The 24,790-nt window shown below is 37.7% G+C and overlaps 1 protein-coding gene across 3 annotated transcripts in view; it reads left to right on the top strand.

Annotated features, from left to right (window-relative positions):
• Positions 1 to 24,790, top strand: part of KCNIP4 (potassium voltage-gated channel interacting protein 4) — a 1,125,192-nt gene that overhangs the window by 354,051 nt on the left and 746,351 nt on the right. The gene's annotated exons all lie outside the window — the stretch shown is intronic.

Genomic DNA, 24,790 nt, shown 5'->3' with positions numbered 1-24,790 from the left:
GTGTATATGTATGTATGTTTATGAATATATATATCCTCCCCTTTGTGCATTAATTCTACTGAAGACAATTTTTTATCCCATTCTCAGTGCTAACAGCTCACTAGGCTCATAGTAAGAGATGCTCAACAACTTCCAATTGAATGAAAAAAAAAAAAGATTAGTTCTATTAACTCTGTGATACTTATGGATTTAAAAATTAAGGAATATTCCAAGTTATGATTGAAGAATCTTGACATTACAGAGATCTGATAGAATTTGTTCCAGAATGATAGAATTGCAATTTCTTCGGTCCTCACCCTGCCGTAGCAAAGCACTGAAACGGTGGGCATCTTACAAATTTATTACAGTGAAAAGTACATTTTCAGAGAGAGAGAAAGAAAGCACACATGTGTGCACAGGTGAAAAAGACAGCTCACCTCACTTTACAATTGTTTTTACATCCCTGCACTGCACACCTGAGTGGGAACTTGATTTCTGTTGCCACAGCCCCCCATGCCATGCCTAAGAGCTGAGAGTTGTTTGTTTGATCTTGTATGGGACATATTTGATCTTCTGATTGGTCTTGGGCAGGATACCTTATTTGCTTGGGGAACGAGTTATATAGAGGCAGAGTGAGGAACGGGCCACATTCCTTTCCAAGCAGAGAGAGAGCAGCCTAGGTTGCTCAAGGTGGGGGAAGGGACATTACATTGAGACATGACCAGAGGCTTTTGGGTTTAATTTCCTTGAAGGGGATTTGAAGTCTAAAATCTATTACTGTAATGTACAAACACAAAGTAAGACTATTCATATAAACACAAAACCTCATTCCTGGATAAACATTAGACAGTATTTCCTAGAGGCAAGGTAGATGTCAATGTTGCTTATTATATGATGTGTTTTCTTATTTCTTTCATTACCAGATTGCTGTTTTAGAGTACTTCACCTAATGCTTCTTTGGTTGGTGGTTGTGTTTAGGATCATAGCTCTCTCTAAGTAAAGATATAGAAATTAGAAATATTCTGCATAAGATATTTGAAAGCTAGGTAATTCAGAGTCTTATATATAAGGGTTCTGATCCTGCCCTACTTAGGTGGGTTTTCTATATTATGGATTATCAAAGGAAAGGAGACAAAACCTTAATGCCTAATTAGCTTTAGAATTTTTCTTCTTCCTCCTTTGGTTTGAGACTTGCAGTGATAAAGAGAGAAGGGCAGATCAGTGACAAAGTATTGGGAATTAAGTGTTTTTTGAGACTTTCCCTCACTATACCAGTCTTTGACATGTCACTTGCCATGTATAGCATGGTAGATACATGTGGTTGATAAACATGGCTCCTGGGAGTATTGGGTAGAGAGAGGTTCCTGAATTCCTTAAATTCAAATAGAGGCTCAATAAATTTATTTCATTGGTAGAAACTGGCAATTATGTACACATATGCTTCTGACCAACCAGCGTAGTTTGGATATCCCAACGACCTCTTTGAGTTAGATTAATTTGCAAAAGCAACTCACAGAACACAGAGAAACATTTTGCTTACTAGATCAACAGTTTGTTATAAAAGGATATGACTCAGGAAGAGCCAGATGGAAGAAATGAATAAGGCAAAGTATGTGAGAAGGAATGTGAAGCTTCCATGCTCTTCCAGCTGATCACTCTTCCCAGCCTTCAAATGCTCACCAACCCAGAGGCTCTCTGAACCTCATCCTTTTGGGTTTTTATGGAGACTAGATTACATATTCATGATAGATTAAGTCAGTGGGCACTGGTAATTAAATCAACCTCCATCCCCATCTATCCTCTTCAAAGTCAGGTGGTGAAACTGAAATTGTCCACCCTCTAATTACATGGTCCGTTCTCCTGGCAACCATCCTTAAGTGCAGTCCCCAAGTGACCTCGTTAACATAACAAAAGACACCAATATTGCTCTCACCATTTTAGGAATTCCAAATATTTTAAGAGCTCTGTGCCAGACTTGGAAACAAAGAACAACTATCTATTTCTTATTGTAAATCAAAATATCACAGCAGGTAGTGATTTCTACTTGAGGACAAGGATAATTTTACTGATAAGTGAATACCATTTGACTCCTGACTAGGGAGAATAAGACTTTAGCTTTTGCTTTTTTTTTTTGTAAATAATGATACTAAGGGCACCTCATGGGAACTACTACTTTAAAATAATGAGGCTGAGACAATTAAAAAATAGCTTGGGTTCTAAATACCACACACATAAACAATGGTTACTTGTTTTCTGTATTAAGGAAGAATCTAAGGCTTATTTTAATATCAGGAGTACCATATTTTTTTGGGGGGGACACACCCAGGCACACGAAAGTTCCCGGGCTATGGGTCGAATTGAAGCTGCAGCTGCCAGCCTATGCCATAGCCACAGCAACACCACCACCTAGCCTCATCTGCAACCTACACCACAGCTCATGGCAATGCTGGATCCTTAGCCCACTGAGCGAGAACAGTTGATCAAACCTGAGTCCCCATGCACGCTAGTCAGGTTCCATTGAGCCACAGAGGAACTCTTGGAAAACCATATTTTTATAAATGGACTTTGGAAGCTGAATATATTTTCAATTGTAAAGAAATGTTACCAAAGTGTCTAATGATTGATTTAGGCTCCATGTTGTAAGTTTTTTTTTTTTTTTTTTTTTTTTTTTGGTTTGTTTGTTTGTTTGTTTTTGAACCTTCTCTCTATTCTTTGTCAAGAGTCTCTAATAAGTTGGTTAGTATCAAAGGGGAGATCTCCTATCTTGAAGCTTTTCTTTGTAGACGCCATTTGTTTAGCTCTTATTGCACCTTCTTTAGATTTTTCTTTTCATCTCTGCCTATAAGTTTCATGATCTCACTGCTCTTTCTAACTATTATCACCTTCCTACTCATGTACTCACCCAAAGTGAGACACTGGGAAGGACACCAGGATGAAATGGTTTATGCATATAAATTTTTGCAACTCATTCTTCCCCACTTGTACTCATTTATTTATTCCACATATATTTTCTGAGCACCTATAATGAGCCAGGCATTGGATATACAGAGATCTATAAAATCCACCATTCCTCCTCTCATGGAACATATAGTCTAAAATGAATAAAGACTTTAAATTACAATTATACAAGTAAATATTTATGATTGGAAACATGCTACAAAGGAAAAGTAGAGGATGCTGCTAGGATAGGTATAGGTCACATTCTTAATTTTCCCACCTTAGTCTCATCCTTTATACAAAAGAGATATTGATACTTATCCTCATTGAAGAAATAGCAAAATGACACAATGTGGATGAATAGTTGGTACAGTGGCACAGGTGTGCATTATCTTTAGTTGGTGCTATTGTTATTCATGAATTTAAAAAGTAGCTTCTCATCTTCACCAAAAAACTGGAGACCTTCTTTTTAGGTAAATGTTAAATTTATCAGTTACTATAATTGGTAATCATTCAATTAAGTCATAATCATGGTCCATTGCAGTCTTTCAAACTGACATTCATTAGCTGGATTTCTTTCTTATGCGTCTCTATTCCATTATCTCAAAGTTTTGCATTCTCTTCAATACTCTCATTTCATAAAATAACAGTCAATAAATTAAGCTTCTTGGAAGTTTCTTTTATGATTTCTGGAATAATGGACTTTATACACAAATGATTTTATTATATATTCAAACACAGTTGTTTTATGAGAAAGGTTTCCTGTAATATATGTTACTGATGAGTTTTCAAGTATATTTTCCACTTTTCCTCACAGCATACCAGCATGGTGCTTAAAGGGGAAAGAGGAAGCTTCAGATCTGCTGGGCTCAATAGTTCTCAATCTTATTTTACAATGAAATGTAGCACAATTCATTTCAATTTTTTCTTCTTTATTTCTGTTTTGTGTTTTTTATTTTATGAAAGCAGTGGATGTCTTGAAAATCAACTTTCAAAGTAAAATTTGTTTCAAGTGTAATTGGAATCAGCTAAGAAAGCCCTGATTATTCCATTAATTGAGCGAAGTCTAATGGTAAGATCTGTTCCTGGGTCAGGCCGGGTTCTCCACTGACTTGGAGGTGAGCAGGTAGCATACTCCCTCTGAGTATCAATTTCTTCATCCCTCATGGGGAATGGAGATGAGAAGAATGACCACCTTGCAGCCTTTTCATGAGAAATATATCAGTTAATAATCCAGAATACTTGCCCAGTACCTGACACACAGTAAGCACCGAATGCATATTTGCTATTGTTGTTGTATCTTCCAGAAATATTTATGAAGCACCTGTTTTTGCCAAGTCCTGTGCTAAGCGTCAGGATGCATCACATTCAGCTTTTGTTCAATGGTTTTTTTCTACCCCTTTTCTACCCTTGAGCCACTTGCCTTCTGCAGCCTGGTTTGTTTTTTTCTTTGAAAATGAAATAAACTGAAACAGTCAATCATAGGAAATGGTCAGGCTTGCTTGGAGAAAGTAATGCACCTTGCTCTTCTACAAAAGTTCAAATCCATTCAATACGTTATTTTATCTTTTCTTCAAATTCCTACCTCTCTCTCTCTCATTGCTTTTACAATTTTTTCCTCCTTCCTTCCTTTCTTCCTTCCTTCCTTTTTAATTTTATCTTGTTCCTTCCAACTTGTTATCCCTGCAGTGAAGTATTGTGGAAAGAAATCAAGCTTTGAAGGCTGATAGACCCACAATTGAATCTAGGATTTGCCCTTCACTCACTGTGTGACCTGGAACAAGGCAGTCTCTGAGCCTAAGCCGCCTTCTTTCTAAATTGGGAAGAAGGTCAGCTAATTGGTTATTTTGAGGATCTGTTATAACGGCAGGTACTTAATAAATAGTAGTTATTGTTAATTGAGGCAATTTACTGTCTATACTATCTAATTTGATAAATTATACAAATTATCACTTAATCATATTCTGCCTTGTCATTTTATTAAATCTATGTGTGTCTATTGATTTGGATTATAAGTTTCTTGAAAGCAGATTCTGTTATGGCCTGTGAATTCTCTATGATTAGAATAATTGGGGGTAAATGTGTGGTATAATTTAGGTTGACATGAGTAGCCTTCTATGAATTAGACAAAATTTAAAAACACGGAGTTCCCATCATGGCACAATGGAAACGAATCCGACTAGGAACAATGAGGTTGCATGTTTGATCCCTGGCCTCGCTCAGCCCGTTAAGGATCCAGCGTTGCCGTGAGCTGTGGTGTAGGCCGGCAGCTACAGCTCCAATTCCACCCCTAGCCTGGGAACCTCCATATGCTGCAAGTGCGCCGCCACCGCACTCCCCGCCAAAAAAAAATTTAAAAACTGAGGACCTGCTGTATAACACAGGGAACTCTACCCAAAATTCTGTGATAACCATATGGGTAAATAATCTGGAAAAGAATGGCTATGTGCTTATGTGTAATTTAATCACTTTGTTGTGCAGCAGAAATGATCACAATATTGTCATCAAACCACACTTCAACAAAACTTCAAAAAAATGAAAAAAAAAAGATGATGTCTTTCAAAATGATAGAGTCACAGTTTCCTCGGTTCCTGTCTTGCCATAGCAAGGCATTGGAATGGTGAACATTTTACGAATTTATTAAAGTACATTTTCAGAGAGAGAGAGCATGAGAACTCACACATGTGCACAGGTTAAAAAAAGAAGGTCTGATGGACTTGATCTCCTTGAAGGGGACTTGAAGCCTATAACAAAAATTGATTTTATTTTTTAAAGGGAAACAAATTTTTAGGCCTACCATCTAAGTCTAGAAGGAAAAGTTCTCAGCTAACTTTATTCTCCCTAAAGTCCAAGTGATAAGTGGGAAAAGAAAATTAAAAAAATGAAAGAAATGATCTATCCTCCTGCTACTCACGAACCATGGGCTAGGCAGATTGCTCAGCTGTAAGTTCTTTTTAAGCGTTTGTGAAAATCATATATCGGTATCATTTATTATAAATCCAATGACTGGCTAGCTATCATGTGATAGTGATATGAAGATGAATGAGATGGATTTTGTGCTTGTAAATGAACAAACGTAAAAAAATTAGAAATTTAAAGCCACAAAAATAACCTTACAATGAAATATAATTATATAATATAAAATATAATATACGCTATAAAATATATATATGGAGTCATTATCCTATAAACTCTCTTGATTCACTTTGTGTAAGTAACTTCTCAGTGTCATGATAACACAGTTTCTGTCTCTCAAGTTAATGAGGTCAAATGGCCCCCTCATTCTATTTCCTCCTCATTTCTTCTCTGCTTGGAACTCAGAAGAAATGGGTAAAATACAAGCATTTTTATAATGGGCTTTGTTCAATATTTCAGCCATGTACATTTATCTTTATATATAAATTCATATTATAATAGCATTTGAATAATACATCATAATTTTAAAAGCTGATTTTAAAGTAGTTTCTTTAATGTAATTTATTTTATGAAAGGCCAAGTATATATTCCTGGCATTGTACTCAGTAGCCAGTTCCTATGTTTATGACTGTTCTCACCCTTAATAGCTACCGGTTATTGAGTACTTATTATATGTCAGGTCCTGGCAAAACTGTTTTATATATATTGCCTTATTTAAGCATCTCTTCTACCCTATAAAGTAGATATTGTTATCCTTATTTTACCCGTGAGAATATTGAGGCATGGAAGGCCTAAGTAATTTTTCAAAGTCACAAAGCTACAAAACAGTTGTGTTGGCATTTGAACTCAGACATTTAAACTTCAGATTTATCAAATTATAAAGCCCTTGGCCCTAAGTACTTCTGTAAGTCTTGAATGAATGTGCTTATAAATTGTTCACAGTGTTTTATTTGTATTCAGTTTTTAAAGATGATGGATATGCATTAAAATTCACTTTTGGTTGTTCTGAGGGCAGTTTCTCGTTAAAGGGGAAAAGAAAATACCACAAGCTTATCCAATGAGTCTGATTTTGCAGAAGAGTTCTCTCTTACTAGTTAGAACTAGGGCAGTTACAGATTTTCTGTGAAGGCCCTGATTTAGGACAGTTCCTCATGGTATGGCCAATCCTCAGTTACCCTGATTTCTCTGAAATTACAAGGAAGGAAAGACAATGAAGATCTTTGAAACTAAGAATAACTGTGGGGATGGATGTCCACATTAATGTTAACGTATTTGGCCTCTTTGTTCTCATCCTTTCCCCAAAAGCACCCTCATCATACTTGAGTGACTATCTAACTGTAAAATGGAGACTTCTCATTTATCTCAGGAGCATCATATTTTTATACCAGATGCCCTGTGTTCATTCTTTGCATCTTGTCTTCATGGTTTATTTACAAGTTGAATACATAGATTTGTGTTGGAAATATTTTGCTTTGAAAATGCATCTCCGCAGAGAAATATTTTCATTCAACAAGTGGAAGACCATTATTCTCACATTTATAGAAAAATTTTAGGCAATAGAAATTGTCAAACTCCCATTTTTGTTCCATTCTTGGTTCATAATATACTTAGCAATGATTAAATCATATTCATTTTTTTCCCCCTGTGGGAATGGAATGGGAAGCACAATGATAGGAGACTATTACCACCTGCAGTCTAAATATATACATCTTGGAGTTCCTGTTGTGTGCCATGGAAACAAATTCAACTAGTATCCATGAGGATGCAGGTTCGATCCCTGGCCTCGTTCAGTGGGTGAAGGATCCAGGGTTGCTGTAAGCTGTGTTGTAGGTTGCACAAAAGGTGAGGATCCTGCATTGCTGTGGCTGTAGTGTAGGCTGGCAGTTACAGCTCCAATTCGACCTCCAGCCTGGGATCTTCCGTGTGCTGCAGGTATAGCCCTAAAAAGCAAAATACATACATACATCTCCACAAGTGAACCAGTAAATTTAGATAATAAAATCACCAACTTATACAACCCTGAGTCTTATTATACTCCAATTCCCATCATATTAAACTATTTATCCCACCTGAAAAGTATAAAGGAAGCAAAATGCATGCTGTTCATTTTCTGGTCACTGGGTCATGAACATAGAGTGACCAAGACTGGCAGAGCTCAAAAGCTTGAGTGTCATCCTGTCCAGGGCTTCTCAGACTTTTTGGATTATTACCTAAGGAAGAATATATATTTCACTGTAATGCAGTGTATGTATGTACTCACAGACACTGGCAGACATACACACATGCACACAGTAACTGTAATAAAAATTTTCAGAAATAACCTTTATCCTTACAATGCATGATGTGCTCTGATGGTGTCTGGTCTATCCCATTCCATTCCATTCTAATTCCATTCCATTCCATCCTATTCTATCCTTTCTTCTTTTATTTTTAAATTTCATTCCAACTCATCATTAAATTCATTTCAGGACTCATTAGTGGACCAGGACCTAAAGTTTGAACAACACTATGTATAAATAGTAGGTAATCCTAAGAGGTAAATAGCAGGAGAATGATATGATCACAAACATTTGGCCAAGTGTTTAGGATGGACAGACTGAAGGAGGCAGGTCACCAAGAGAAAATGCAAGGGCCTGAACCACCCTGTACAAATAATAATGAAAGTCAACATTTTTTGAAAAATTTCTTGTTGAATACCCTATGAAAAACAGCTTTGAGTGTATTCTATCATTTCTATCACTTAAGCCTTTAAACAACTGTGTATAAATGTAATAAGCACTATTTATTATCCCTATTTTACAGATATAAGAGGTGAGGCTTTGAAAATACTTTTCTCAAGTTCATATAGTTTGTATTTGGCGAAGCCAGAATTTGAACACAGATTTTGTAAGACTAGGACCAAACACTCATACATTTCATTTCTATTCTCTTTCCTCTCAAAAATATTGTGTATTTTATTGTGCAAAGTTCAGTACATTTTGTTATGGATCAATAGCATGCATCCAAAAAAATATCTGCAGTCCCTCTGAGATTTCTCAGGAGAGGGGAGCCATGGAATTTTTCTAATAAGAAAGATATTTTCGATTTAGAATTGTGAATTAGTCAAGTTGTCACTTCCCTTGAAAATCACAAAATAAACCTCCTGCAGGTCTGTTATTACGCCATTCTTTTACCAAGGGGTTTGTTTTTATTTGTTTAGAAATGGAATGGTGTTTCACTTAAGCCTTTCAGAAACAGATATTATATTCTCTGCAGGTCTATACTAAATGTTGTCATTCAGAATGACAGAGTGAAATGCAGAAAATAAATTGAACATGTGCTAGAGTTTCTAAATTGAGCTCCAGTTGAGTGTCAGTTATCATGGATAAACTCTCAGCATACTCATTGAACTTGGTCACTTGCTCTTGGAAGAGGTGACATGTCCTTACAAAAGCACAAATGTCACCAGCTTGCCTTTTCTCTCTCCTTCTTCACCATGATACTCAAGAAAGGAAATCCAATTTCTGTGTACCATATCTTTAATGGCCCCTCCTGATAGTGTATAAAGTACTTACTGACACAGTGGCTGAGTTGATTTTCTAGAGGAGAGGAAAGGCATGTTGGGACGTCACATCTTTTTTATAGAATAATATTCTTTAAACGTGCACTTGGCAATTGCAATATGATGAGTTTGGGGGAATGCTCAGAATGATCACTTTTGAAACATTTGTTTACTTTGCATGAGGCATTTTACATAATTACATAGAGGAGAGTGACTGTTCCATGTCACCTTAGGGTAAATGCAATTTTTATTCAGTAATATTATGTTTATCTTAAAAATAATTTCTATCTAATATTAAACATTCCCACTAAGGCATAATTTTTTACTTCATAGGGAACTATTTTTTAAAAAAATATCTTGAACAAAACTAACTTAAAAAATAAGAGCTGGTTTTAGAACAAGACATCCAGAGTGAAATGTAGTTACTATTGCCTATTAACAGTATAACCTTGGATGTGGTGTTTAAATTTTCTGAGCTGAAGTGTCTTTATGTGCAACATAGGGCAATAACACTTAAAGATGGTGCAATGGCTACTAAGTGAGATAAATAAGGCCTAAAATAATTCCTGGCTCAAGGTCAAGGCTCAGTAAAGATTCATTCCTTTTTCTTTCCAAACGTTGTGAACTTCTATACTAAGAACGCCTGTAGTTTTTAAATTACCTGGATAAAATTCAGTGGTAAAAAGATATTGCCACTCAACCATACCAGTAAAGATATTTTATTACAGCATAGATTTAAGCACTCGTTATTATAATTGGAAATGATATATTTAGTAGTAGTTGGTGTCAGGTGATAGTTCTTAATGTAAAACATAATGGGCCTCAACTTATCTAAGAGTTCCTGTATGAAAAACTATGAGTTTTACTGGATTATGCCCAAGTTAACTAAAAAAATTATTTTTCAAAAGTAATTTGCGTCATGTAATATATTCTTGTTCTGCTACATGAGTCAGGATAGATGGAAACATTTAGTTAAATTAAATTTTATCTCTAAGCTGAAAGGCAGTTTATGGAGAATAATAACTAGAATGGCATTGTATTCAACATGTATTGAATTATCTATTGGCTTTGAGAATATAGAAAGTATCAATATAGTTTGCCCTCAATACAGTTCAAGAGTTTTCAGCAATGAAAAGCAGGGTGGTTTAGTGTAGCTGATTCTAGTGGGTTACTACATTTAGAATTCTAAACATGGAATTATGATAAATAATCCATGAGAAGATAAATACATAAATGAATATATGTAATTCACTTAAAACAAATTAATAGGCTGCATAGCAAGCGGTTTACAAATAAGATGAATAAATGAGATTAAATCAATATTTAACATGGCACAAAGGAATCTGAATGGGAGCAAGGCATGCAAAGGATGCAAATGATAATGTATTCCTCCGGGATGGAGTTAATTTATTGTGTCAACTTTTCTCCAAAGTAGTTCTCTTTCTTTTGGATACATTCACAGGCTCATCTTGTCCTTGTGTTATGCTCAGACAGCACTATGGCTTTAAATTTGTTTTTCTGCATTGTCAGTAAATATAAGACACTGTGTTCTGGCTTAGTGTTGATGTGGCCATGGCTTATGGTATGCCTAGGGAAGCAAAGGAGAGCAGTGGATTTTCATGCTTCTTGGGTTTCTACCTCATAAAAGATATTTTATATGAAACAGCCTTAAATCAGTTGATCCCTTAGAGTCTCTGATGTAGAACTGTTTAAGTTGGAAAGGGAGCAGACAATAAAAAATGTAGGCTTCTGTGAGCAGAAATAAATGTTGATGAGAGTAGCATTGATTTATGGACTCATTAAGTCATTTCTACAGATGTTTTTGAGCACCTGCAATATGCAAAACAGTAGTATTCTCAAGTCAGTGCAAGGTACTTTAACAAGGTGCAACATTACTGAGGGACTGCCTCTGAATTAATCCACTGTGGGATATATCATCTCCATGCTGGAGAAAGGTCAGTGTTTCTTTGGTTGAATACAATGTGAGGTCATTGGCTTATCCTTGGGTGCCAAGAGGTAGGGAAAGTACATATGATTAAAGACAGAATCGAGTTCCCGTCATGGCTCAGTGGTTAACGAATCTGACTAGGAACCATGAGGTTGTGGGTTCGATCCCTGCCCTTGCTCAGTGGGTTAAGGATCTGGCATTGCTGTGAGCTGTGGGGTAGGTTGCAGACGTGGCTCGGATCCCACATTGCTGTGGCTCTGGCATAGGCCGGCAGCTACAGCTCCAATTAGACCCCTAGCCGGGAAACTCCATATGCTGCAGGAGCAGCCCAAGAAATGGCAAAACGACAAAAAAAAAAAAAAAGGAAAAGAAAAGAAACATACTCAGGACTGAAAGATGACTTGCTGCTCGCCCATGTCATGTCACATATGTGAAGCAACAGATTGTGACGTGACATGGGCAAGCAGCAGAGTCACCTCCTTTTCTCTTGTTCACTTACTCTTGGTCATTCACCTAATGGGTAGAATGCTGTGTTGAAGAATCTGCCATATTTAAATCCTTGCATTTTGCTCTCTCACTTCCTATCTCTTCCTCTTTTCTTTCTTCTTTCCTCTTTGACTCTCTCTCAGTCATATATAAATACATATTGCATGACCCCAGGTCATTAAGAGTCTTGAAATCTATACATTCTTTATAAACTGACATTCAAGACTACTGTGGCTTTCCTTTTTAGAGTCAAAAGTTTCCCAGACATGGCATACTGCTTGGTTTGAAGTCCTAGGTTAGCATTCAGCAAAGCACATGCAAAGTACAAGTAAACACCTTTTAGCTAAAGTGGTTTTGTTAGTGTTTAATGCAGGTCATGACTGGAAGAATAAATCGGCATTAGTTTATAGGGTAGAATTTATTAAACTAAAGAAAACATAGGCAAAATTGCAGTAGGTAGGCAGCTGATTAATTTTTTAATGAACTTAACCTTAAAACTAATATTTTAAGGAAAGAAGTATGCTCAGTAAATAATAAATTCTATTACAATTCTCAAAATCATTAAGTGATAATGGAGCAATTGTAAAGTAAAAATAAAATACAATAGTATTTTAATTAACCTAATTAAATCTGCAGTGGTTAAAACCTTAAGTGTTTCAACTGAGTATAATCTCTGAAGAAATTAGCATATTAATGTTAGATAATTATAATTATAGCACTTCAACTGTTATTAATTCAAGGGTTAGAGAAAAGTATATTATTGAAGAAAGTAATAATTTGATAAAATAATCAAAATTAAATAGATAACTTTGAAGTCTTCCAAATTTTTGAAAATTTTGATAAACCACTAATCAGAGACTTGTAATTCATTTCTGAAATAAATTTTCATGTACTTTGGACAGAATTTCAAATAATTCTGTGTGCATTAAGCAATTTTAGGACTTTGGTTTTTAGTTAGTGTGCAAGCCAGGTCTTTTGTTTCTGCTTTGGTGTTCAAAACTTTTCAAGGGTTTTTGGATTATTTTCAATCAGTAGACATCCATAACTTAACACAACAGGCCAGTTCCTGTGAGGGGTGATCTCAAAAATTTCAGTGGTTTTAACCAAATAGAAGTTTATCTTCCTGCTTGTCTCTATACCAAAATTTACCCAATTAAATACCTTTCCTCCAAATCGTAGCTCACCGACCCCAGCTGCTTCTCTCTTGTGACTCTACCGTCTTCTAAAAGTGATTGTCAAGGCATTTCCACTGGTCCGCTGAATTGGAAGATTGCATGCAGGAGATTTGGATGAGCTTTTCTGAAAGTGGCATATATCACATCCGCTCATATTCCCTTGTCCAGAATTCAGTAACGTGGGCACTTCTAGAAGTATGGCAAGTATACAATAGCCCCAAGCATAGAAGGAAGAAAAGGCAGGCATGATGAGGCCCTTATCAGCACCAGCTACTCATTCTGAGGAAGGAAAGGAACTCAAGTACAGGAAACCTGCACGTGCCAGGTAGGTGAGGCTGACTGGCATGGTCCCTCTCACATTCCTTCATTTAACCTTCACTATGTCTTATAGCATAAGAAACTGTTCTGTGGCACTTATTCGAACATTTAAAAAACAACACTGTAATTTGAGGTCTCTCAGCTCTTTCATCTTGGGGTCTAGTAGCAGCATGGGTTTTGCAGCCCAACAGTCTTTTTTTTTAATGGTATTTATTTATTTATTGGGTTATGATAAGATATGACAGCTCCTTAGTTTCTTGTTCCACTTTCAACCCAGTAGTCTTGATTTGCCACCCCTTTGCTGTTGCCTATTTGTGTGCCATTGAGTATATTAACCTATTCAAGTGTTAATAGTTTCCTTGACAATCTTAAAATATTTATATTCACTTTCCATTTTTCCTGGCACAGACAAAATGCTCAATAAATAGAAGCTGGCATTTTTTTTTATCTTAAAATTAAATAATTTGAGAGATTTCATACTCTCAAATCCACATGGACCTGTTCTATAATCGGTTAATGAAATAAATTGGGCTTGTTAGAAACTGTGACATGAAGAGTGTAATATAAAATGTGCTTTAAATATTTGACAATGAGGGAGTTCCCGTGGTGGCGCAGTGGTTAACGAATCCGACTAGGAGCCATGAGGCTGTGGGTTCGGTCCCTGCGCTTGCTCAGTGGGTTAATGATCCGGCGTTGCCGTGAGCTGTGGTGTAGGTTGCAGACACGGCTCGGATCCCGCGTTGCTGTGGCTGTGGCGTAGGCCGGTGGCTACAGCTCCGATTTGACCCCTAGCCTGGGAATCTCCATATGCCACGGGAGTGGCCCAAGAAATAGCAAAAAGACAAAAAAAAAAAAAAAAAAGAATTAAATATTTGACAATGAATACCAGACTAGGACAATGAATCTAGGGATTGTCTGTATGTAGTACCTTGTGGAAATGACAATTAATTATGTACATAATCAGAAATTTAAATTATGTCTGAATAACTGCTAAGAGGTAAGCTGAAGGGGGGAAAAAAGGAAAGCAAAGTATTGGACATTATTCTCTTTCAATAATCAGATTTTTCGGGAGTATAAGAAACTGTAGAGAAAAGTAGTTTCCTCCTTAAATTCTTGAAAATCTGACGCCTAATGTAGCAACTATTGACCTTGATACAAAACAGAATAAGTGATTTGGCCCTAAACTTTCCTATCTCAAGATTTCCAAATCATCTTGGATTCTTCATTCAATACGTGTTAGATCTCTAACCTCTTGTCTACTTTTTCCTGTGACTCCTCATTCAAGCCCTATGGTTGCCAAACCATCACCTCTATGATTTATCTCCCTGCAGTGTGTTTGAGGGTAATATTAGCTCTACTTCAGGTACCAGACTAAGTGTAAAACATTTACTAATACAGTGTCTATCCTTTTGTACAAAGGATAAGGGAAATTATCCTAGAAGATTCAGAGACAAAGTTTTTTAATTGCCATATTTCATGCCATGCATTGCATCATTCCATCAGTTCATGGATAGTGTTAAAAGCAAAGATATATAAAGAGTGAATTGATACAAAATATGTTTACAGAAGGTTGTTAGGTTAACAATAGTAGAGCTAACTCACAGAAATCTCAGAAATGAAAAACATTTAAGGCACAAACACTAAAAATGCTGAAGTGAGGCAAAAACACAGGAAGAAGAGAATGGATAGACTGGGAATAAGACTCCCATCATCAAATCTGTCTTATCTCTTTAATTCTTCATTTATTTTATTTAATTCTTCAAGCGCATGTTCTGTCTTAGACTCCTAGACTGCCTACTGCCTAGACGTCAATAACTAAGAACAATCACTCTCCTTCAAATCTTGTTCTTTCTTTCTCTTAATTTTTCCTCCAAGGGTGGCAGAATTTTATTTATAGCCATATTTAAATTAAATTCTACCAAGTATGAAAGGATTCCATTCCTTCAAAAGACAATTACCTTATTATCTTTTGACAAGACTGTTTTAAGAGCTACCAAAAAAAAAAAAAAAAGCTAAGTAGATTATTTAAGCATATAAATAATGTAAACCACATTCTCTGGTCTCTATATGATAAAGCTAGATATTAAATACAAAACTGGAAAGCAAAAAAAAAAAAAAAAGAAAGAAAGAAACAGTGTAGCCTGGAGATTTCAAAATTCTTTCTTAAAGACACATTCATCAAAATAGAAATGAAAACAAAATTGTAAATTTCTAGCAAATTATAATTTTAAAGATACCAAATAAAATTTTTCATCAAATTTAAGATAATGTCAGTTGTGGGTTGCATAGTTATTTTATTTTCTTTAAGAAGAAATTTTCTGGGAGTTCTCACTGTGGGGCAGTAGGTTAAGGATCCAACTGCAGTAGTTCCGGTTGTTGCAGAGGCATATGATCAATCCCTGCCTGGTACAGTGGGTTAAGGATCTGAGGTTGCCACAGCTGTGGCATTAAGTTGCAGCTGTGGCTCAGATTCGATCCCTGGCCCAGGAACTTCCATACGCTGTGAGTGTGGGTGAAAAAGGAAAAAAAGAAGAAAATTTCTGCCAATAAACTGTGACAAGTCTTTTTTTTTTTAATTCCTTGGAATATTTCATCCACTATACCACCAAGTGTGTTACCTATGAAAATAGTCCACAGTTACTGCCAGAATTTTCTTCCAAGCCATTGACACACATTTTAAAATGCTGCTTACTTGATCTTCTTAGAAGGTATCCGTAGAATACTTTCAGTTGACAAAATGAAGGTATTGGAAAGCAGGAGCTAAACTCGGCTCTTACAGCATGAGTAAGGGACATAACTCAACTGGAGTGATGATAGCAGAAATAACTTTCCCGTGGCTATGCACGCTCTGGGTGACACCTGTGTCAGAACTGCAGCCTAGCTGATACCCACTGGAATCTGCTCAAAGTGGAGCTTAGCGTGCGAAGAGATCCATATGTCCATCCTTTGGTGAAGGCATCTCTTGATTGTAAGAAGTGTTACAGGTTGAAATGACATTAAAAAGAGCGCCTCAGAATTAATGAGATATGAATTTGGATAGTATGATACCCAATTAAGGCATTGCATCAGGGGAAATCCATTGGCTTAGATAGTTGCATTAATAAAATATGAAAATTAAATAAATTATCTGGGCTCAAATTGTCTAAAAAGAAACAAAAATTATCCTAAGAAAGACAGAATTTAATAGAAAGAGTTCAGAAATCAATGATATAGAAATCAGAAAAACAGGAGTTCCCGTCATGGCTCAGTGGTTAACGAATCCGACTGGGAACCATGAGGTTGCAGGTTCGGTCCCTGCCCTTGCTCAGTGGGTTAATGATCCGGCGTTGCCGTGAGCTGTGGTGTAGGTTGCAGACACGGCTCGGATCCCGAGTTGCTGTGGCTCTGGTGTAGGCCGGTGGCTACAGCTCTGATTAGACCCTTAGCCTGGGAACCTCCATATGCCACGGGAGTGGCCCAAGAAATTGCAAAAAGACAAAAAAAAAAAAAAAGACATCAGAAAAACAGAAGCACCAACATAAATACAAAAGATAATTCTTGTGGAAAAAAAAAATCTGTATATCTAAACTGCTTAAAGGAGAAAAGGAGGTGGCATAAAGACAGAAAATAAGAGCTAATAAGGAAGAAATAGCAACAGACAAAGGAGAAATGGAAAGAAATTTGGTTTCCCTCAGTTGTGAAATGGGGAAATTAATTCATGCTAATCCATGGGACTTCAGTGAATTAGAATTAATTAATTAACATATTTATTTATTTTGTCTTTTTTTTAGAGCCGCACACATGGCATATGAAGCTTCCCAGGCTAGGGATCTAATCGGAGCTGTAGCCACTGGCCTACACCACAGCCACAGTAATGTCAGATCCGAGCTGTGTCTACGACCTACCCCACAGCTCACAGCAACACCGGATCCTTAACCCATTGAGTGAGGCCAGGGATCGAACTTGCAACCTCATGGTTTCTAGTCGGATCTGTTTCTGCTGTGCCATGATGGGAACTCCATTAGAATTAATATATTTAAAACTTCTGATCCTGTGTGGTACATAGGAGGTGTTCACTTCATGGCAAATACCATTGCTGCTGGTGATGTAAGTTTAGATGTTAGTATTACCGTTTTTGCCCTACTGCACTGTTGCTAGTCCTACTGCATCCTAGTACTGCTATGGACTATTTCTACCATTACTGTCCCAACTAAACTGCAATGATAGTAATAACTTGCCCAGATGCTCTTGGAACATCTGAGATGGACATGTAACCCAGTTGGAGAGGACAAGGAAGCTTTGCTGAAGAGAAGCGGAACAAACTGTATGTTCAAGTACAACTAAGAAATGCAGGGAAGGGGGGTTCCCATTGTGGCTCAGTGAAAATGAACCCCACTAGTATCCATGGGATGCAGGTTCGATCCCTGGCCTCGCTCAGTGGGTTAAGGATTTGGCGTTGCCTTGAGCTGTGGTGTAGGTCACAGACATGGCTCGGATCCTGTGTTCCTGTGGCTGTGGTGTAGGCTGGCAGATGCAGTTCTGATTTGCCCCCTAGCCTGGGACCCTCCATATGCCGTGGGTGTGGCCCTAAAAAAAAAGAAAAGAAAAGAAAGAAATGCAGGAAAGGAAATGAAAGAGAAGAGGGGAATGCACAAAGGTACAGTAGGATGAGAAATCTCAATGGAGGATCCATCTATTTTTTTTAATACTTTATGTTGTTACATAAAATATGCATAGGGGTTAAGGGGAAGATGATAAAAAATAAAACGAATGCACAAATCAGGATGCATATGTTAAGACATTATGACTCATGTTGGCAAAATTATTTTATTGTGGCTTTTCTTGGCTTATCTACATGATATCCCACATAGAATGTAAAAAGGATTTGCCCTGGATGGGCACCTTAAATTTCTTTTGCCCTAGAGTTTGAATGTTTTACAGGATAAATAAAAGAGACCATGATAAATTTACCTTAAACTCTTCAGGTAGGACAAACCAACTTTTTCTGATGTATCTAAAAAATGAAAAATATAAGCATCAAACTTTAAATGAGATTCAAACTGGTCATAACATATCATACCCCCAAACATGTGTTTGCTAGAAATTTTAACAATTAGTAGGTTCTTTTAGAAACAGATGAAGGGCGTTCCCGTCGTGGCTCAGTGGTTAACGAATCTGACTAGGAACCATGAGGTTGCGGGTTCGATCCCTGCCCTTGCTCAGTGGGTTAAGACTCCAGCATTGCCATGAACTGTGGTGTAGGTTGCAGATGCGGCTTGGATCCTGCGTTGCTGTGACTGTGGTGTAGGCCGGCAGCTACATCTCCAATTGGACCCCTAGCCTGGGAACCTCCATATGCCGCAGGAGCAGCCCAAGAAATGGCAAAAAGACACACACACAAACAAACAAGAAAACAGATGAAGTTGTTTTAGAGTAAAAAGTATGTGTTTATAAGTAATCTGATTGTTTTAAATTCAAAAATCTACAGCAATCAAGATGTGAGATATGTGAGTTTGTTATAGTACTTACTAATTTAGGTAGCTCTAGATTAAAATTTATTTTCTACATCTCATTTTCTATATCTATAATAGTTATGTAGCTATATATCTAATATATGTCTATTTTAGGAAAGCTACTTTACATCTCTAAGATTCAGTTTCTGTATCAATAAAATAGTGTATCATACATATCCTCTAAGGTTGAGGTGACGATGCATCTATACAAGCAAAATACTCAGCACTGTACTAGATGGATGCTATTAGGATTATTATAATTGCTTCCTTTTTTCTAAATCCTTTTGCATTTGTGTGCAAACTCCTCATAAAGCCTTAAACATTTTGGTATTCACAAGCTCTGGATTTTCTTTCAGTGCAATTACACCTCTTGTGTCCCTGGGCAGCTTCCAGCTCTGGGCAATAAGTGGCCCTTCTGTAAACCAGATGAGGTTTAATTTAACCTGCCTTCTCAGTGCTCCCTTCCTCCACCCGCCGTCTGCAGTGAAACCGATGGATGTGTGCTTACACTGATCAGCTTGGCTTATTACTTGCATAATATCTTGGCAAGAAAATACCTGTGCACCTGCTGCTTGTTTGTATGAAGGTTTTGTCTATTGTGTTTATATGTATAAGATAAAGAGCCAAGCCATTAAGGCTTAGGAAAGAGAGCCACTATAGCCCATAGCCATACATTTGTATTTCTGAGTTTAACTGTCCTTTCTTCTGAATCAGTTCTGCGTGGGTGTGCACACCGGTAATTCCCACATATGTTAAAACAGCTGGGGCTGCTCTCTCTCAGGTGCGTCCTCTGCAAACCTCTCCTTGCCCACTCCTGGCAGCCTCTCCTGTTTATGGACTTTATATTACTACATTCTCATCACCATCATTCAGCCTGTCATCTCAGAGGACTGTGACAAACCTTTAAAAAGTGAGAAGGAGGGGAAGTAATACTCAGAGGGGATTACAAATGGGCTGAGCTAAGAACTTGGAGAGATGGCTCAAGTTGCCAGGTGGTACTTGAATCTTGAAATGACCTTGCTGATGAATATTGCGAAAGAATGTGTGAGTCTGGATGACTTTCCTGAGATGTTGTAGAGTGCAGTGCTTAAGAGAAAGGAATTTGGAGTCGGGAATTTGGATTGCTTTTGAATCCAGGTTCAACATGACTTTGACCAAATAACTTATCAGCTCTGCTCTTCAGTTTCTCCCCACATAAAAGAGAGGTCAGAATACATACTCCATAGCATCGTCTGGAGGGTTTGATATGATGTAAGGAAAGTGCTTGGTTCTTGCTCAGAGTAAGTCAGTGCTGGATAAGCAATACAAGAATGATGATGATGATGGTGGTGGTGTTAACAATAATGAAATAAGTTTGACCATTAGAAAAAGTGAACCTATTCTATGAAGTTCTCTAAATTATTGCTACTAACCCACTGACAGATATGCAGACCTATTTTCAAAAACGCTGAAGATTAGGCATGGTTATTGGGTTATAGGTACTTCCCTCTTACTGGTGGCTCAAGCTTTCTAGAATACAGTTCCAGGCATCTATTCTTCCTTGTTAGTCCAGTTTCCTACTGTTCCCTTATACACACCTGTTCCTCAAACTAAATAGTCCACAGGTAACTATGATCCCTTTTGCTCGCTTTAATGTCTCCAATGTCCAGACCCGTTCCTGACACCTTCCAGAGGATCAAAACCATTGACTGACCTTCCCCTACACTCCAAACTCTTTGCCTATGCCCAGGCACTTCAAATAAGCTCTTTTACCCTATTTTTAAAAAATCAAAACATTTACACCTTTGCATCTGTTGCCAATTGCCTCCAAGCCCCTCCCTTATTCTTTTCTGAGAAGCTAGGATTAAAACTCCAGAAAGTACCTTTCCCACCTTCTATTACCAGCCAATTTCAGGGCATATTTTGCCAGTGGAAAACACTTCCATGGGACTAGAAGGAGACCAGTTACGAGAAGGACTCTTTTCTGGTTTCCATTTTGGGTCTTGCTCTTCTAGACAACTATGGCTCCAGCTTTCAACTTATGTGGAAACTTGCAGACTCAACTTACTCCACCTGCATTAGGAGACAGGTGTCTGGTATGTCAGCTATACCCTAGTCCAACACCCAGCCATGCCCCTCTGGGTGGTCTGAGAAAACAACCAAGCCTCTAAGTGGTCTACTACCTGCAGGTGGTCTAGCACTTCTCCTCTGAGAGATCTGATCACCAGCTGCAGAGAGCTCCTTCTTCCAGATTCTCTTTTTTTCCCTCTGTCCGCCTGGGGGATGGTAGCTTCTTCCTCAAGCAGCCCATGTTGACCTCTAGGTTACATCAGCATGGTGTGGAAAGCCTCATGATCTTCTTTAGCCTCTCAGTACCTGAATCACCATTGCCTGGTATTAACTCCCTTCTGTTTGCTTGGCTGGAGCCTGATTGATAGAGCTTCTTTCAGAGTTCTCAAATGCTCCCTCCTTCTCTGACCTCACAATGGGATTTTTCTCACACTTAACCCCTCATAGTTCTTTCTTGTTTTTACATTCCTTTTGTTGTTGCTGTTTGTTTTGTTGGTTTTTTTTGTTTGTTTGTTTGTTTTTGTCTTTTTGCCTTTTCTAGGGCTGCACCCGCGGCATATGGCGATTCCCAGGCTAGGAGTCTAATCAGAGCTGTAGCCACCGGCCTTCGCCAGAGATCTGAGCCTTGTCTGCAACCTACATCACAGCTCACAGCAATGCTGGATCCCCAACTTGCTGAGCAAGGCCAGGGACCAAACCCGCAACCTCATGGTTCCCAGTCGAATTTGTTAACCACTGTGCCACGGCGGGAACTCCAATTTTCACATTCTTTATTGGACTTTATTTTCTTTGCTTTGTACAGAAGCCCTTGCCTCAGTTTTTGCAAATGTGTCCCAAGAACTTCATGAATCCCCAAGTACTGTACTACCAATATTTTAAACTCTTGTACTTTCTATTCAGTTCCTTCACCAGCACTCATTATAAGCAATTTTTGAAAAGGACAATTTGCTCTTCAAAAAGCAAAGTTTTCCCCTATTTTCTCTCAAGTGTCGTGTTGAAATACTCAACAAGCTGGGTGTATTCTCTACTGAAGTTGCTGAGATCATCAGTCTCTTAATGCATGTGATTCAGAAACATCTTTCAAGAAAACTATAGATTCCACTGAGGTTTGTATTAGTTTGCTAAGGCTGCCATAACAAAGCACCACACGGTGGGTGGCCTAAACAACAGAAAGTTATCATCTCACGGTTTGGGAAGTTAGAAGTCTGAAATCAAGGTGGCAGCAAGTTTGATTCCTTCTGAGGGCTGTAAGGAAGTATCTGTTCCATGCCTCTTCCTTAGCTTCTGGTGGTTTGCCTGCAGTCTTTGACATTTCTTGGCATGGAGAAACATCACCCAGCTCTCAGCCTTTCTCCTCTGGTGTTCTCCCTGTGGGTGCATTTGTGTCCTGATTTCTCCTTTGTATGGGGTAAGTGGTTGTATTGGATCAGAGGCTCAATCTACTCTAATACAACCTCATCTTAACTAATTATGTCTTCAGTGATTCTATTTCCAAATAAGATCAGATTTCAAGGTGCTCAGGGTGAGGACCTCAGCATAGGAATTTTGGGGAGACACAATTCAGCTCATAAAAAGTTACTTCTAAAAAGTTGAAATCGTGACTATTCACTCAAGTCTACTATATTATAATACCCCTTGAATTATGTCCCTTCTCCCCTTCAAAGCTAGGCTTTAAAGTACTATTTCTCCCCCGAGGGCATCTCATCATGGAGACTATTTGTTGAGTTGTAAGCTGCTAAGTAGTACTTGCTATGGCTATAAAGTATGTCATTTATTGCCAAGTACTAGTCTCTCTCCCCTCTGGTTTATAAACTGTTTGGAATTGAGAAGCATATCTTTCTTCCTCACTGATACCTAGAAAAAAATATATAGGGTTTTAAGATACCCCATAACTGATCTCTCGAGTTTATGTGATAGAGTGCTCATTCTGTATGATACTCAAGATTATCATGACTGCAAATATAACTTTTTTTCCTCATCCATTTTTCAGTTTATATTAGACTGTTGGGAGTGGTGATGAAAAAAGTACTGGTGTTAGAGTTATATCCTCCTATATTATCTCATATCATTTATGCATTTTACTTATCTTTGCTTTCTGTAGCTTTAAGCATATGGCTATCTGTACTACATATTTATTGGTTTTGGTAGCATACATTACAAAATCCAAATAATATTAGCTTTTATAAATTTGCATTATAACACTAATTTTTACTGTGTGTACTAAGGTCAGCAGTAAGCTAAAATGGACTGATATGGAAGAGGTGGGCTCCTTTTTTGTTCTATAAGGATTAGCATGTATTTCCATTCTTGAGCTGTGGCCCTTACAGATACAATCCAAAATAAATAAATAAATAAACAAAAAATAGGGGAAAAAATGGTAGAAGGGCAAACGTGCTTGATTTCCATGTAAGTCTACTCCTTTTAGTGTTTCCCCAGATGCCCCACCAATTACTTCCCTTTGTATCTCATTGACAGCTCCTAGTTTTATTAGACGATGGAAGAAAATTGACTACCTTGTCAATCTTAATAAATCAGGGTTCTGTTCTTAAATGGAAGCCAGAACAGGTATTGGGTAGGTAACTAGCAATTTATGTTACAGTGATTATAGGAAATAATTAATAAATATTTGTTGTCCATAATGGAATTTTTACAAATTATTGTAGGGAATGCCAGCTCCCTATACTATAGTCATCTTTAAAGAGGTAGTTGGTAACAGTCTAGCAGTTCCTTACTGATTGGCACAAACCTGATATTACCTAATATGGAGGTATTTTGATGCATCATCTTTTGCAGTTTATTCTTCATGTCTTGTATGTTGGCAAGCCTACATTTATGGATTCCTTGAAACTGCAGTCATAAAATCTGACTCTACCCTAGCAACCAGTGTCTGCCTATCTGTTTTCTCAGTAGATTTAAATCTTTTAATCCTCCTAAAAATAAGGGCTGTAGCTCTACTTGTGCAGCTTCCTGGGTTATTTGGAGGATCAGCAAGAAGATGGATTCAAGGGTTTTTTTTTTTTTTTTGACAAGTTTTATTATACAAATCTTGCCAAACATGACTTAATACCACTATATATGGATGGCTATTTAAATCTAGAGTTGAGTTATAAGAGCTATCACATATTTAATTGTGGAACATTAATTAAATCCTAACATAACTTAGAATTCTACTAGCTTGAGTTGGGCAGGCATAATTTACATTCAATAAATGTCTAACAAAAAGTCCAGTTTCCCTTTGCTAGTATGTATTGGGCTAGGCTTTAGGGAAAAGCGGAAAGGAGACTAATAGAGCTGCAAATAATTACACATTTTCTGTATTTCTTGGTTCCATCCTTTATTTCATTACATGCCTACTTTTTAAGACTAGAAATCTTAGCATTTTCTCCTTTTTTTTTTTTTGTCTTTTCTAGGGCTGTACCTGTGGCATATGGAGGTTCCCAGGCTAGGGGTCTAATCGGAGCTGTAGCCGCTGGCCTACGCCATAGCCACAGCAATGCGGGAGCTGAGCCGTGTCTGCAACCCACACAGCAGGTCAATGCCGGATCCTTAACCCACTGGGTGAGACCAGGGATCAAACCCACAACCTCATGGTTCCTAGTCGGATTCGCTAACCACTGAGCCACGACGGAAACTCCCATTTTCACCTTTCTCTTGCCTCATATCTAGTCACCAACCTGTATTGAGTCTGTTCCCAGAGCCATCTCACTGTTACCTCTTCCTTCTTGGATCAATCCATCCATCACTTTTTGTCCAGAGACTCTGACACTGGAATCCTAACTGGTCTCCTTGCCATTAGTCTCTCCCTAGACCAATCCATCCCCTACACTTAGCCAACCTTCACTTAAAAATACTTTTTGGTATTTTTCCAGTCTATTTATGTGGCACAAGAGGTCTTTCACAGTCTAAAGATCAGCTACATCCATCATTTCATTTCCTTAACCTTCTCTCC

This window comes from Sus scrofa, chromosome 8, assembly GCF_054392235.1.
Source record: "Sus scrofa isolate SSC_HxYL_T2T_F1_AM1 chromosome 8, Sscrofa_HxYL_maternal_Yorkshire_Landrace_v2.0, whole genome shotgun sequence".
NCBI classification, from domain to species: Eukaryota; Metazoa; Chordata; class Mammalia; order Artiodactyla; family Suidae; genus Sus; species Sus scrofa.
Note: the sequence above shows the minus strand (reverse complement) of the source record. Positions and strands in the feature narration are given on the sequence as shown.